Source organism: Sminthopsis crassicaudata, chromosome 2, assembly GCF_048593235.1.
Source record: "Sminthopsis crassicaudata isolate SCR6 chromosome 2, ASM4859323v1, whole genome shotgun sequence".
NCBI lineage: Eukaryota > Metazoa > Chordata > Mammalia > Dasyuromorphia > Dasyuridae > Sminthopsis > Sminthopsis crassicaudata.
The window spans coordinates 481,587,665-481,601,795 of NC_133618.1; positions in this window are offsets into that span (position 1 = coordinate 481,587,665).

Here is a 14,131-nt window from a genome sequence, read left to right on the forward strand (position 1 = left end):
CAGTGGATTCTGTGTAGAACATCCAGAGATAAATTTGAAAATGAATATTTGAGTGGTTAAGTGTTGACATCTGTTAAAAATAAACCAATCACATTACTTTGTAACCCTCCCCCCATCAAAGGAAACAGCTCTTCGGTGTCCATCTGAATGAGAATTTGGAGGACACGCATACATTATTGTCATTGGCTCAATTTCAGTGTGTGAGAGATTATTTTTGTAGGTGAGGTTTGTTGTTCAGTGGAGTCTGTGTCTGACTAATTGTGACCTCATTTGGGGTTTTCTTGGCAAAGTTGTTGGAGCAGTTTGCCATTTCCTTATCCAGCTCATTTTATAGAGGAGGAAACTGAGGCAAACAGGATTTAAATAACTTGCTCAGAGGCACAAATCTATCAATGTCTGAGGTCAGATTTGAACTGGGAGAGATGAGAGTCTTCCTGATTCCAGGCCCAGCACTTTACAATGACACCTAGCTGACCAGTGTTTAAACTGGTGAGTGTTCCAATTGCTGGGCAGTTGCACTGGTACCTTAATAATGAACTTGGTTATTGGCTTCCATAAGAGACTACAGCTGCCTTTCTGATTCTTGTTGTTCATCCATCACCATCTCTTTGCAGTCAGAAATCTCATTCTGGCTCTCTAATATTTTCTGGTAGGTAGATTTGGAATTAAGAAATTCATGCTGCAACGACAGGCACAAAGCCACTTTGGGCTTTTTTGTTGTTGTTGTTAGTCACTTTCTGATGATGCAGTGATTGTTGAATTCAATTTAGACACTCCCCAAAAATTCTTTTGAAGTATTCTTCTACTTCTGTTATTAATGCTTCACAAGAAACAATATGTTTACTGTATTTTTAGTTTAGAACATTTTGTTAAAGTCTATCATTTAGCTTTCCCATCTCTCTACCATAGTTCTTATTAGGGGTACTTAATCTCCAATTGTCCCATGCTGGAGTATAGGCCTGAGATGATTTCTGGGCCCTCCTAATGGATCTAGTCCCTCATCCATGCACTACCTTTTTAACATACCAAAAGCAGAGAACTCAAGGCCCTGAGAAGTACAGTTAATTATTCAAAATCATACAATTAATTAATGAGAGTGAAAGAGTAAGCATCTAACTTACTTTGCTCCTTGGAATATGCATTTTCTTTTGTAATGCTGTCTCTGAATATGGTTACCAAATTAAGAAAATAGTCATTTTTTTGCAAGAAAAGACTGACCACTTGATCCACTTTGGACCATTTACCATTCCTATTACCTGAAGAGATCCTCTGGCCCTCCCACAGACCTCTCCCTAGAATAAGGAATCTCTATTAACATGAAGATGAGATTTTATTCTGCTGATCTCAAAGAGGGAATGGGGCCTTCATCTGATCCAAATAAAGTATGAGTCTAAGAAGAGAAGAAGAGGAAGAATTTAGGAGCCAAATAAAAAAGGTATCTTTGAGCGGGGGACTCCTCCTGATCTTAGGAGAGGCAGTGGCCAGGATAAAACTAGGACATTTGAAACTGGATGATCCAGGGACACCTCAAACTCATATGTCTAAAATTGAACTCATTAACTTGTCCTTAACTGTTTATTCCTTCCAAATCTCCCTTTCTATTAAAGGCAATAGCCTTCCACTTTCCCAGGTCTATACCCCATTGCCAAATCTTGCCATTTCTACGTCCAAAATATCTCATATCTGATACCTTCTCTCCACTCACAGTTTTCTTATCACCACTTGCCCAGATTACTGCAATAGCTGGAGGCTTCTTTGCCTCAAGATTCCTTTTCAATACATCATACACACTGTCATCAAAATAATTTTGTTGAAGCATAGATCTTTACATGGCTGACCTGCTCAATCACAATTTTAGTGGCTTCTTCTTACCTCTAGGATAAAATATGAACATCATGAATTGTAGAGCTGTTAAAGCCTTTCACAACCAGGCCTTGATGTGCCTTTTCAGGCTCATTGAATATTGTTTTGCCTTTTTCATTCTTTATCCAGCTAAACTGGACTTCTCTTTGTTCCCCACACATATTCCCATCTCCATGCTTTTGCACTGACTGTTCCTCATATATTCTCCTCTCTCCTCTGACTTGCAGAATCTTTCTCTTCCTTTAAGATGAAACCTATGAACCTTCTGCATGAAGACATTCCTGATCTCCCAAATAGTAGTACTTGCCCTCTCAAATTATGTTGCATTCAACTTTATATAAAGTTGTATTTATTCATTTTATATTTATATTTGTATATGTCTACATATACACATGTATCTATGTGGTGTGTATTGTTAATTGTTCTCCACTCCTTCCTGCAAACCCCCCCCCCCCATTGGAACGTAAGTTTCTTCTGAGTAGAAATTATTTCATTTTTGTACTTGTACCTGGTGCGTATCAGGCATTGATAACTGTTTGTTAATTGATTATTGCCTATGCCTCCATAGTACTGAAGTGATTTGAGCATATCAAACATATGTTATTTCCAATGCTCAGCTCCAGGATGGTACAAATGAGACTTTGAGTATTGTCTTTGGATATTAAAATTTGAGTTTTCTTTGCCATTGGAGTGTTGTCCCATTACTTTCCAACTGAGAAAGTTTTCCTTGAACAATTGATTGCCTTTTAATCACACCTCTTGGAAATGTCTGTATGGGACCTGGGGCCCCTGAGGACTTCACCATGGGGGAACTGTTCTCAGCAGCTCATGTCAGGAGGCTTAAATTCTATCTCAGTCAACCAACAAACACTTACTAAGCATCTGCTCTTTGAGAAACACTGTATTGACTGTTGAAATGAACCCTGAATAAGGAGCTCAGGGCTCTACCATGAAATCGTAGATTTGGAACTGGAAAGGATTTCAAAAGATCTCTTTCAATCCCCTTGATTATAGATGAAGAAACAAGCCAAGAGGCTCAATGATTTCTACAAGTTAGAAAGGTAGGGTATTGCAGAGTCTGTGTTCAAACCAAGTTACTAACTATAGATCCAGGGATTACCCCATTCCATCTTCTATCTTTTGCCTCATTCTGTTTATTTGATTTGGGGGGTGGAAGTAATTGGAGTTAAGTGACTTGCCCAGGGTAACACAATTAGGAAGTATCTGAGGCTGGATTTGAATGCAAGTCCTCCTGATTCCAGAACCAGTGGTCTATCCACTGTCACCTAGTTATTCCTTTCTCCTCCATTCTTTTTTGTTATATTCATATAGAAAAGACTCAGATGATAAGCTTATTAAGTCTGCTGGTAACTTACATCTGGAAAAGAGATAATTAATACATTAGATGAGAGAATCATCACCCAAAGAAATCTTCAAAGGTTAAAAGGATGGTTGGAATCTAATAAGATAAAAATGAATGGGGATAAAAATTAGGTCCTCTATTTGGCTTCAAAACTAATGAGCTTTACAGTTATTCCTTCCACACTGTACAAACTTAGAAATATGGCATCCCCTGAGATCTGGAAAATCTGTGTAAATTTTTTTGGCCCTAATTCCAATGGACTTGTAATAGAGCAACCATCTGCATCCAGAGAGAGAACTATGGGGACTAAGTGGGCTAACTACATAATATTTTCACTTTTGTTGTTGTTGTTGTTTGCTTGCTTGTTTATTTCTTTCTCATTTTTTTCCTTTTGATCTGATTTTTCTTGTGCAGCATTATAAATGTGGAAATATGTTTAGAAGAATTGCACATGTTTAACCTATATTGAATTACTTGCTGTCTATGGGAGAGGGAAAATAAGAAAGGAGAGAGAAGAATGCATAACACAAGGTTTTGCAAGTGTGAATGTTGAAGATTATCTCTGCATATATTTAAAAAAATAAAATCCTATTATTATTTTAAAAATAAATTATTTATTAGTTTGGAACAAACATAAACAAACAAACAAACAAACAAACAAACAAACAAATAGATAAATAAATAAATAAATGCAAAAAGAAAACTAAGAAAAAAAATTTTGACCCTCCTTTTGTCCCAGAGAAGTTGGGATATTTTTCTTTTTCTTTTATGGGATCCTACAATCATAATCCTCTTCTCACTTTGGGACATGCCCTACCATTTCAGTTCCCTCCTCCAACTGGTGAATTCCTTCTGGAGCCTCCATTTTTGGAGGAAGTGACCATGCCAATTATATTCTCTCCTTCACTCCTATTATCTATTTTTATTTATTATCTATTTCCTGTTATCTATTTTACATGAGTTGATTTCTTCCATTAAAATGTAAACTCCATTGGGAAATAGTTTTTATAGCCAGGGTTTCTGATATAGGCCTCATTTCTAAATATATAGAGAATCAAGTCAAATTTATAAGCATATAAGACATTTCCCATTGATAAGTGACCAAAGGCTATGAACAATTTTCAGATAAAGAAATTAAAGGCATGTAGTCATATGAAAAAGTGTCCTAAATCACTGTTGATTAGAGAAATGCAAATGAAGACAACTCTAAGGTGTCACCTCATACCTAAACTTTGACCCAGCAGTGCTACCACTGTGTCTGTATCTCAAAGAAATCATTAAAAAAAAGGAAAAGGACTTACTTGTGTAAATTTTTTTTTCTTTTTGTGGTGGCAAAGAATTGGAAAACGAGTAGATGCCCATCAGTTGGGTAATGGCTAGATAAGTTATGGTATATAGAAGTAAGAGTACATTATTGTTCTATACAAAATGACAAGCAGGCTGATTTTAGAAAAGCCTGCAAAGATTTACACGAACTTAGGTTGAATGAAGCAAGCAGAACAAGGAAACACAATAACAGCAAGACTGTGTGATGATCAACTATGAAAGACTTGGTTCTTCTCAGTGGTTCAGTGATCCAAAGCAATCCCAATAGATTTTGAATAGAAAATGCCATCTGCATCCAGAAAAACTATGGAGATTGAATATAAATCAACATGAGTGTAATAGGAAACTGAGGACTTCTCAGAATAGTCACTTGATAATTCCAGACTTACTTTCAAAGGTCTGTTAATCATTAAGGCTCTGGGAAGGAGACCAAAAGGCTTCCTCTTCTAGTAGAAATATCTGATCCCCTGGACCATTACTTAACTGCTTACAGAAGAATCTAACTATTTAATGGCCTGGAGATATTCTAAGAGATCTATAAACTGGCTAATCTCTATTTGTTGAGGAAGCCTGAGGTAAACTAAATCTCCTGGGTTATTCTAGTTTAATGGATTACTTTACCCCTAAACAAATCTCCTCTTTGTGGGGGGATTATATGGTTTCTTGTAAAGTCATTGACTAAGGTAGATTGAATTTATAATTTACCTTCAGTTTATCTGGGGGGCTCATACTGGCTAAAGTAAACAGTTGCAAAACTGACCATCATAAAACCCACCTGCAAACAGTTAAAAACTTTGTGAAATTGACCATCATAAAATTCAGGTCAAAATTTAACAAGTTCATGTTACTTCCAAGCATTAAGCGAGATAGTGAGAATAGACTAGATAAGGGGAAGGAGGGGTGTCATGGATTCTATATAACTCATTTCAATCTCTGGAAATTAACCTCTCTCCACTGGTAGGACTCCATGGAAAGATGTTCACTTCTTGAAAGATTCTAAAATAAACATTTCTATTCTTCACTTGAGATATCTCTTGAGTATTTGTAAATTGGATTTGCCATGCCACACAAACATATTCTATGGTCACTTCTTTTTTTCTGTTTTTTTCCCTCTTTCATGATTTTTTCCTTTTGTTTTGATTTTTATTTCCCAATACGATTCAGAAAGCAATGTGTATTAAAAATCACTCCATCAATCAATACAAAAAAAAGAAAAAAAAAGAAAAAGAAAATCCTGAAAAGATTTATACAAATTTATGCTGAGTGAAGCAAGTAGAACCAAGAAAACATTGTACACAGCAACGATAAGATTGGGTGATGATCAGCTATGATAGACTTGACTCTTCTCAGCAATTCAGTGATCCAAGGCAATCTCCATAAACTTTGGATAGAAAATGCCATCTGTATCTAGAAAGAGAGCTCCGGAGACTGTGGATCAACAAATACTATTTTCATCCTTTTTTCTTTCATCTTTTTTTTTATCTTGGGTTTTTTTCTCTTTTGCTCTGATTTTTTTCTCCCAATATAACTCATATGGAAATATGTAAAAAAATGAATGTTCACATATAACCTAAAAATAAAAATAAATTTTAAAAAGTAAGCTCCTAGAAGACAGAGGCTAGACTGTTGGGGGCGGTAGCCTCCTTTGATATTCCTTGTTTAATCTCCAACTTCCTTTGGGCTAGTTTTGGTTTTCAGCCCCCATTCTAATGATCTGAAATTCCTTTCTGGGTAGAGATTGAAGGAGATAACAATAGAAAATTCCTTCTTATTTACAACAGAGAATTCTTGTATTATTGACAAATATTTCCGGAACCTCTTGGATAACATCTCTGTGCAAACATTGTCTTGATGATTCTAGTTATGTATATAAGGAAGGTTAAAAAATGAAATCTTTGCATTTGGTGTATACCAGCCAATGCCCGCCAACTGGAGTCCTCTTGCAGTCAGTTTGGGTCTTCCTGAAGGCCAAATGCCTGTCTATCCCTTTACTATCAATAAAGACTTTGTTTAACCCCCAACCAAAAATTAAACTTGAAATACAAAAATTAAAAGGAGAAATCAATAATATTGAAAGTAAAAAAACTATTGAATTAATAAATAAAACCAAGAGTTGGTTTTATGAAAAAGCCAATAAAATAGATAAACCTTTGGTAAATCTGATCAGAAAAAAGAAAGAGGAAAATCAAATTGTTAGTCTTACAAATGAAAAGGGGGATCTTTCCACCAATGAAGAGGAAATTAGAGAAATAAGGAGTTACTTTGCCCAACTTTATGCCAATAAATTTGATAACTTAAGTGAAATGGATGACTTCCTCCAAAAATATAGGCTTTCTAGATTAACAGAGGAGGAAATAAATTGCTTAAATAGTCCCATTTCAGAAAAAGAAATAGAACAAGCTATTAATCAACTCCCCAGGAAAAAATCCCCTGGACCAGATGGATTTACATGTGAATTCTACCAAACATTTAAAGAACAATTAGCCCCAATGCTATATAAACTATTTGAAAAAATAGGGAATGAAGGAGTCCTACCAAACTCCTTTTATGACACAGACATGGTACTGATACCTAAACCAGGTCGATCGAAAACTGAGAAAGAAAATTATAGACCAATTTCCTTAATGAATATTGATGCTAAAATCTTAAATAAGATATTAGCAAAAAGACTTCAGAAAATCATCCCCAGGATAATACACTATGATCAAGTAGGATTCATACCAGGAATGCAGGGCTGGTTTAATATTAGGAAAACTATTAGTATAATTGACCATATTAATAATCAAATTAATAAAAACCATATGATCATCTCAATAGATGCAGAAAAAGCATTTGACAAAATTCAACATCCATTCCTACTAAAAACTCTTGAGAGTATAGGAATAAATGGATTATTCCTTAGAATAATCAGGAGCATATATTTAAGACCATCAGTAAGCATAATATGCAATAGAAATAAACTGCAACCTTTCCCAGTAAGATCAGGAGTGAAACAAGGTTGCCCACTATCACCATTACTATTCAATATAGTACTAGAAACGCTAGCCTCGGCAATAAGAGCCGAGAAAGAGTTTCAAGGAATTAGAATAGGAAATGAGGAAATCAAACTATCACTCTTTGCAGATGACATGATGGTATACTTAGAGAACCCCAAAGACTCTGCTAAAAAGCTATTAGAAATAATTCAGAATTTTAGCAAAGTGGCAGGATACAAAATAAATCCACATAAATCCTCGGCATTCTTATATATCACCCACAAAATGCAACAGCAAGAGATACAAAGAGAAATTCCATTCCAAACAAATGTTGAGAGTATAAAGTATTTGGGAATCCATCTACCAAAGAATAGTCAGGAATTATATGAGAAAAATTACAAAACACTTGCCACAAAAATAAAGTCAGATTTAAATAATTGGAAAGACATTCAGTGCTCTTGGATAGGCCAAGCGAATATAATAAAGATGACAATACTCCCCAAACTAATCTATTTATTTAGTGCTATACCAATCAGACTCCCAAGAAACTATTTTAATGACCTAGAAAAAATAACAACAAAATTCATATGGAAGAATAAAAGGTCAAGAATTGCAAGGGAACTAATGAAAAAAAAAGTCAGAGGAAGGTGGTCTAAGTGTACCTGATCTAAAACTATATTATATAGCAGCAGTTACCAAAACCATTTGGTACTGGCTAAGAAATAGAACGGTAGATCAGTGGAACAGATTAGATACAAAGGACAAAAAAGGGTACATCTATAGCAATCTAATCTTTGACAAACCCAAAGATTCCAACATTAGGGACAAAAATTCATTATTCGGAAGAAACTGTTGGGAAAACTGGAAATTAGTATGGCAGAAATTAGATATGGATCCACACTTAACACCATATACCAAGATAAGATCAAAATGGGTCCATGATTTAGGCATAAAGAGGGAGATCATAAATAGATTAGAGGAACAGAGAATAGTCTACCTCTCAGACTTGTGGAGGAGGAAGGAATTTATGACCAGAGGAGAACTAGAGATCATTATTGATCACAAAATAGAAGATTTTGATTACATCAAACTAAAAAGTTTCTGTACAAATAATACTAATGCAAACAAGATTAGAAGGGAAGTAACAAATTGGGAAAATATTTTTAAAAACAAAGGTTCTGACAAAGGTCTCATTTCCAAAATATATAGAGAACTGACCATAATTTATAGGAAACCAAACCATTCTCCAATTGATAAATGATCAAAGGATATGAACAGACAATTCTCAGATGAAGAAATTGAAACTATATCCACTCATATGAAAGAGTGTTCCAAATCACTACTGATCAGAGAAATGCAAATTAAGACAACTCTGAGATAACACTACACACCTGTCAGATTGGCTAAAATGACAGGAACAAATAATGAATTTTGGAGGGGATGTGGGAAAACTGGGACACTAATACATTGTTGGTGGAGTTGTGAAAGAATCCAGCCATTCTGGAGAGCAATTTTTTTTTTTTTTTTTTTAATTTTTTATTTTATTTTATAATTATCACATTTTTTGACAGTACATATGCATGGGTAATTTTTTACAACATTATCCCTTGCACTTACTTCTATTCAGATTTTTTCCCTTTCTCCCCCAACCCCCTCCCCCAGATGGCAAGCAGTCTTATATATGTTAAATATATTACAGTATAATTTAGATACAATATATGTGTGTAGAACCGAATTTTTTGTTGCACAGGAAGAATTGGATTCAGAAGGTAAAAATAACAGTTTACATTCATTTCCCAGTCCTTTTCTGGATGTAGCTGGTTCTGTCCATCATTAATCAATTGGAATTGGATTAGCTCTTCTCTATGTTGAAGAAATCCACTTCCATCAGCATACATCCTCGTACAGTATCATTGTTGAAGTGTATAATGATCTTCTGGTTCTGCTCGTTTCACTCAGCATCAGTTGATGTAAGTCTCTCCAAGCCTCTCTGTATTTCTCCTGTTGGTCATTTCTTATAGAACAGTAATATTCCATAACATTCATATACCATAGTTTACCCAACCATTCTCCAATTGATGGACATCCATTCATCTTCCAGCTTCTAGCCACTATGAAAAGGGCTGCCACAAACATTTTGGCACATACAGGACCCTTTCCCTTCTCTAGTAGTTCCTTGGGGTATAAGCCCAGTAGTAGTATGGCTGGGTCAAAGGATATGCACATTTTGATAACTTTTTGGGCATAATTCCAGATTGCTTCTGGAGAGCAATTTGGAACTATGCCCAAAAAGCTATTAAACTGTGCATATCCTTTGACCCAGCATTGCTGTTATTGGGATTATATCCCAAAGAAATACTAAAGAGTGGAAAGGGACCTGTATGTGCCAAAATGTTTGTGGCAGCTCTTTTTGTTGTAGCTAGAAACTGGAAGTTGAATGGATGTCCATCAATTGGAGAATGGTTGGGTAAATTGTGGTATATGAAGGTTATGGAATATTATTGCTCTGTAAGAAATGACCAGCAGGAGGAATACAGAGAGGCTTGGAGAGACTTACATCAACTGATGCTGAGTGAAATGAGCAGAACCAGAAGATCACTATACACTTCAACAACAATACTGTATGAGGATGTATTCTGATGGAAGTGGAAATCTTCAACATAAAGAAGATCCAACTCACTTCCAGTTGATTAATGATGGACAGAAATAACTATACCCAGAGAAGGAACACTGGGAAGCGAATGTAAATTGTTAGCACTACTGTCTATCTACCCAGGTTACTTATACCTTCGGAAGCTAATAATTAATGTGCAACAAGAAAATGGTATTTACACACATATATTATATCTAGGTTATATTGTAACACATGTAAAATGTATGGGATTACCTGCCATCGGGGGGAGGGAGTGGAGGGAGGGAGGGGATAATTTGGAAAAATGATTTAAAAAAAAAAAAATAAAGACTTTGTTTCCATACAGCATTAAGTAGCAAATTCCTTTGCTGCCGAACCCTGCCCTTGGTTACTTTGGGGAAGGAAGGAGAGAAAGAAAAGGAACTGACCCATCTCGGTTTATACCTCAGTTTATTCCTCATCAAGACCTGAGTTCAAATCTTGCCGCTAGTATTTACTAGTTGAGTGAACTTGGACAAACAAGGAAATAAGTCTATTATGTGACAAGCCCTATGTGAAGCATTTATATTTATCTCATTTGATCCTAGGAAGTAGGTGCTATTATTATCTTCCTCATTTTACAGTTGAGAAAATTGAAGTTGACAGTTACTTGCTCAGAATCATCTTGTTGGTAGTCCTCAGTCAATAAACATTTATTAAGCACCTATTATTTACCAAATACTGTGCTTAAAGGACAGGGATACAAAAAGTGGCAAAAAGATACCAAAAAAAGGCTCTATCATTCAGAAGCTCATTTTCAGGGGGGAGATACCAAGCAAACCGATTGGTACAAGAAAGCAATTTTCAAGATAAAAAGGAAATAATTGAAAGAGAGAAGGCACTAGAATTAGGGATGGGGTGGTGAAGGACTTCCTGTACAGTCTTCCTTCTACTATATTAGAAGAGAGATTTCAGTTGAGACTTAAGGAAACTAGAGATGAGGAGGGAGAGAATTCCCAGACAAATATCTGGAACTAATTAGAATTCAGGTTTTCCTGACTCCAGGAAAAGGCTCTATCCACTATACCACATACCTGTCTTTGTCACTTAGACTTTTTAAATCTCAGATTTTTTTTTTTTTAAATGGGGATAATAATAGCACCTATGTCTTAGAGTAGAGAGTTGTGAGGATTAGAGGATAAAAGGTAAATCATCATGAGCTATAATTATTACTCCCTACCTGGGAGTTGTGAGACAAATCCCTTAGTTTCACTGGGTCTCAGTTTCCTTATATGTAAAATGACAGGTCAGATTAAATGATCTTTGAGTTTTCTTTCATATCTAAATTCTGTGACCTAAATTTGTTTCCTTCTACATTTTAAGGCAATAGACTCATAGATAAGATCTTTATATATGAAGGCACTTCCTTATAAGCCCAATTAGTGCCTGGAACACAGCAGACACCCTGGTGACTCTAGTTGACTATAAGTGGCAAATAAATGGATATCATTTACTCCCATCCTTTCACACCAGCCAGAGACACTAAGGCTAAGCTGCTATTAGCAGCTTCTCACCCGTTCAGGTTATAAACGTCAGGATCCTAGAAGGGGGTGGGAACACTAAGCCCCAGGCATGTGCTGCTGGGATCTCCGTCCCACCAGGATGAGCTCAATAAATACTATGGCCTGATTATGAGTAAACAGCTGGAAGGAAACGCCTATGGTTCATGCCGGCCTCTCTCTAAGGATGACTGAGAGAGCAGGGACCCATATAATTTTATTAGTTTTACAAAACCTCATAAAAAAGAAAATAAGAGTTAATATACTCATTTCAGACACACATATAATCATAGAATCACAGATGGAAATGCTCCCATTTTAGCATTTGCAAAACAGATCCCTAATATCAGTAGTAGAGTTAAGAGGAATACAAACCAGAGGCTCTTGGCTGCATAACACTGGACAAGGAATAGCAGTGATGGAAAATCAATTTGAGCATCACAGTTCTTTCTATCAGATATATCTGGGTTCTTGAATAAATGCTTTTAAAATGAAATGACTGTCTCCTGAAGTGTACTTTAAAACATATCATTGTTTACTTGACTGAAGAGGACTGTGCTGAATAGGGGGCAATTATTATAAATTGTTCAGAACCACTTAATCTGTTCTCTTTCTAGGGAAAAAAAAAATCTGAGCCAGATGCAATTAGTGACAGTGTCTACTAAAAACTCAGATGTGGAGAATGCTGGCGCTTCCCCTTATTATCATCACCTCAAGTTCTTACCCAAACCACTGAGGCTGAACTTCCCCAGGATCGAGATGCTGTGATAGATTTACTCAGCCCAGAAGTAGCAATAGCTAAACCATAATCTCTGCAGTATTTGATAATCTCATAAGCAAGCAAGGCCAAGAGATTAAAACCTCCAGGCTTCTCTAAACCTCCCTTGTCATTTCTGTAGGCCAGAAGTGGTCAGCTGCAACAATAAATCTCATTAAGCTGGAGATTTGCCCAGCTTTAAAAAGATGCTGGTAGGACAGCTTAGGGGGCACAATGAATAGAGCTCTGGGCCTGGAGTCAGGGAGACTCATCTTGCTGAGTTCAAATCTGGCCTCAGACACTTATTAGTAGGCAAGTCACTTAACCCTATTTGCCTCAGTTCCTCATCTGTAAAATGAGCTGGAGATGGAAATGGCAAACTATTCTAGTATCTCTGCCAAGAAAACTCCAAATGGGGTCAAGAAGAGTCAGAAGGGACTAAAAAGACTGAAAGAAATGCTGCTAGAGGAATTCTCTCACAGAGCAAGCACTGCATTTTAGCGAAGGTTAACTTCCCTGCACAGAAAAGAGATCTTAGGGGAGTTTCTGTGAAGTTCAGTGGGTGCTCAGTGGGTCCAAAATGAACTAGTGTTATTCCCCCCTCCTAAAATTTCTCCTAGAAAATATATTTTCTCATGAATTAGATTTTTTTCCCCTTCCTTTCCTATCCCTTCAAGAAGGAAATTGAAATCCATTTTGTAAATCAAGAGAGGCACAAATGATGGCTTACCCCATGGTGGCTTAGTTCATATCCTTCCATGTACATAATTATTTCCTGAAATTGAAAAATCTTTGTACTTCTTGGGAAAAGGCACCAACCACATAAATGCACAGCTCTATTAATATGAAAAAAATCTCTTAAGAAAATTCATTTACTTTTGACTGACTGATAAGGTGATGAGAACAGAGTCTTGGTGATTGTATACTCTTTTTAACTCAGGTTTCTTTATGAGACAGCATTTCCATGGAGCAATTAATTGCTTTTAGGTACTCTATCTTCAAGAAAGAAACAACAGCATCAAAAAAAAAAAAAGTTGCTGAAAAAAGAGCCATGTCTGTATTCCTATTTTCCTCTTTGTGGTGCATTAGCATTCAATAACCGTACTGCACTAAACTCTGGGGTTGTTGCTGAAATGCTGCCATTAAATCCTGATGTTCCACATCTGGCATACTGCCTAAATGTGGCTCAGTTGTATGAAAGTGCAGGCTATAGTCCTGGAAATCAATACTTCAAACTTGTATGTTTTTGTAACCATATAATTATACTCAATGGATAATCATTTTCTTTGCCCACTTGATGAAAATTAGAGAAGAGGGTTTTTTAAAAGTGGCTTTTCTTTTGTATCAGCAGTGAAAAAAGAGTAAAATCAATTTAAAATATTAGTGGTCTTGTGCAGTAAGTAACTCAAGCCTTCTGTATGGGATACAATTCTTATCTATGTAAAACAACATAGTGTGGCAATCACTATGTACTGGCAGTCAAAGAATCAGGATTGAAAACCTAGTTCTGTTACTAGCTGTGTGATGCTAGATAAGTCAATTCCATTTGAGCTTCAGGTTTGTTTTTTGTTTTTTTTTTTTTCATCTATAAAATGGAGATAATAATGTACTATCTAGCTCACAGCATTTGTATGAGGAACATATTTTGCAAAAATTAAAACTAGTTTTGGAAGTTCC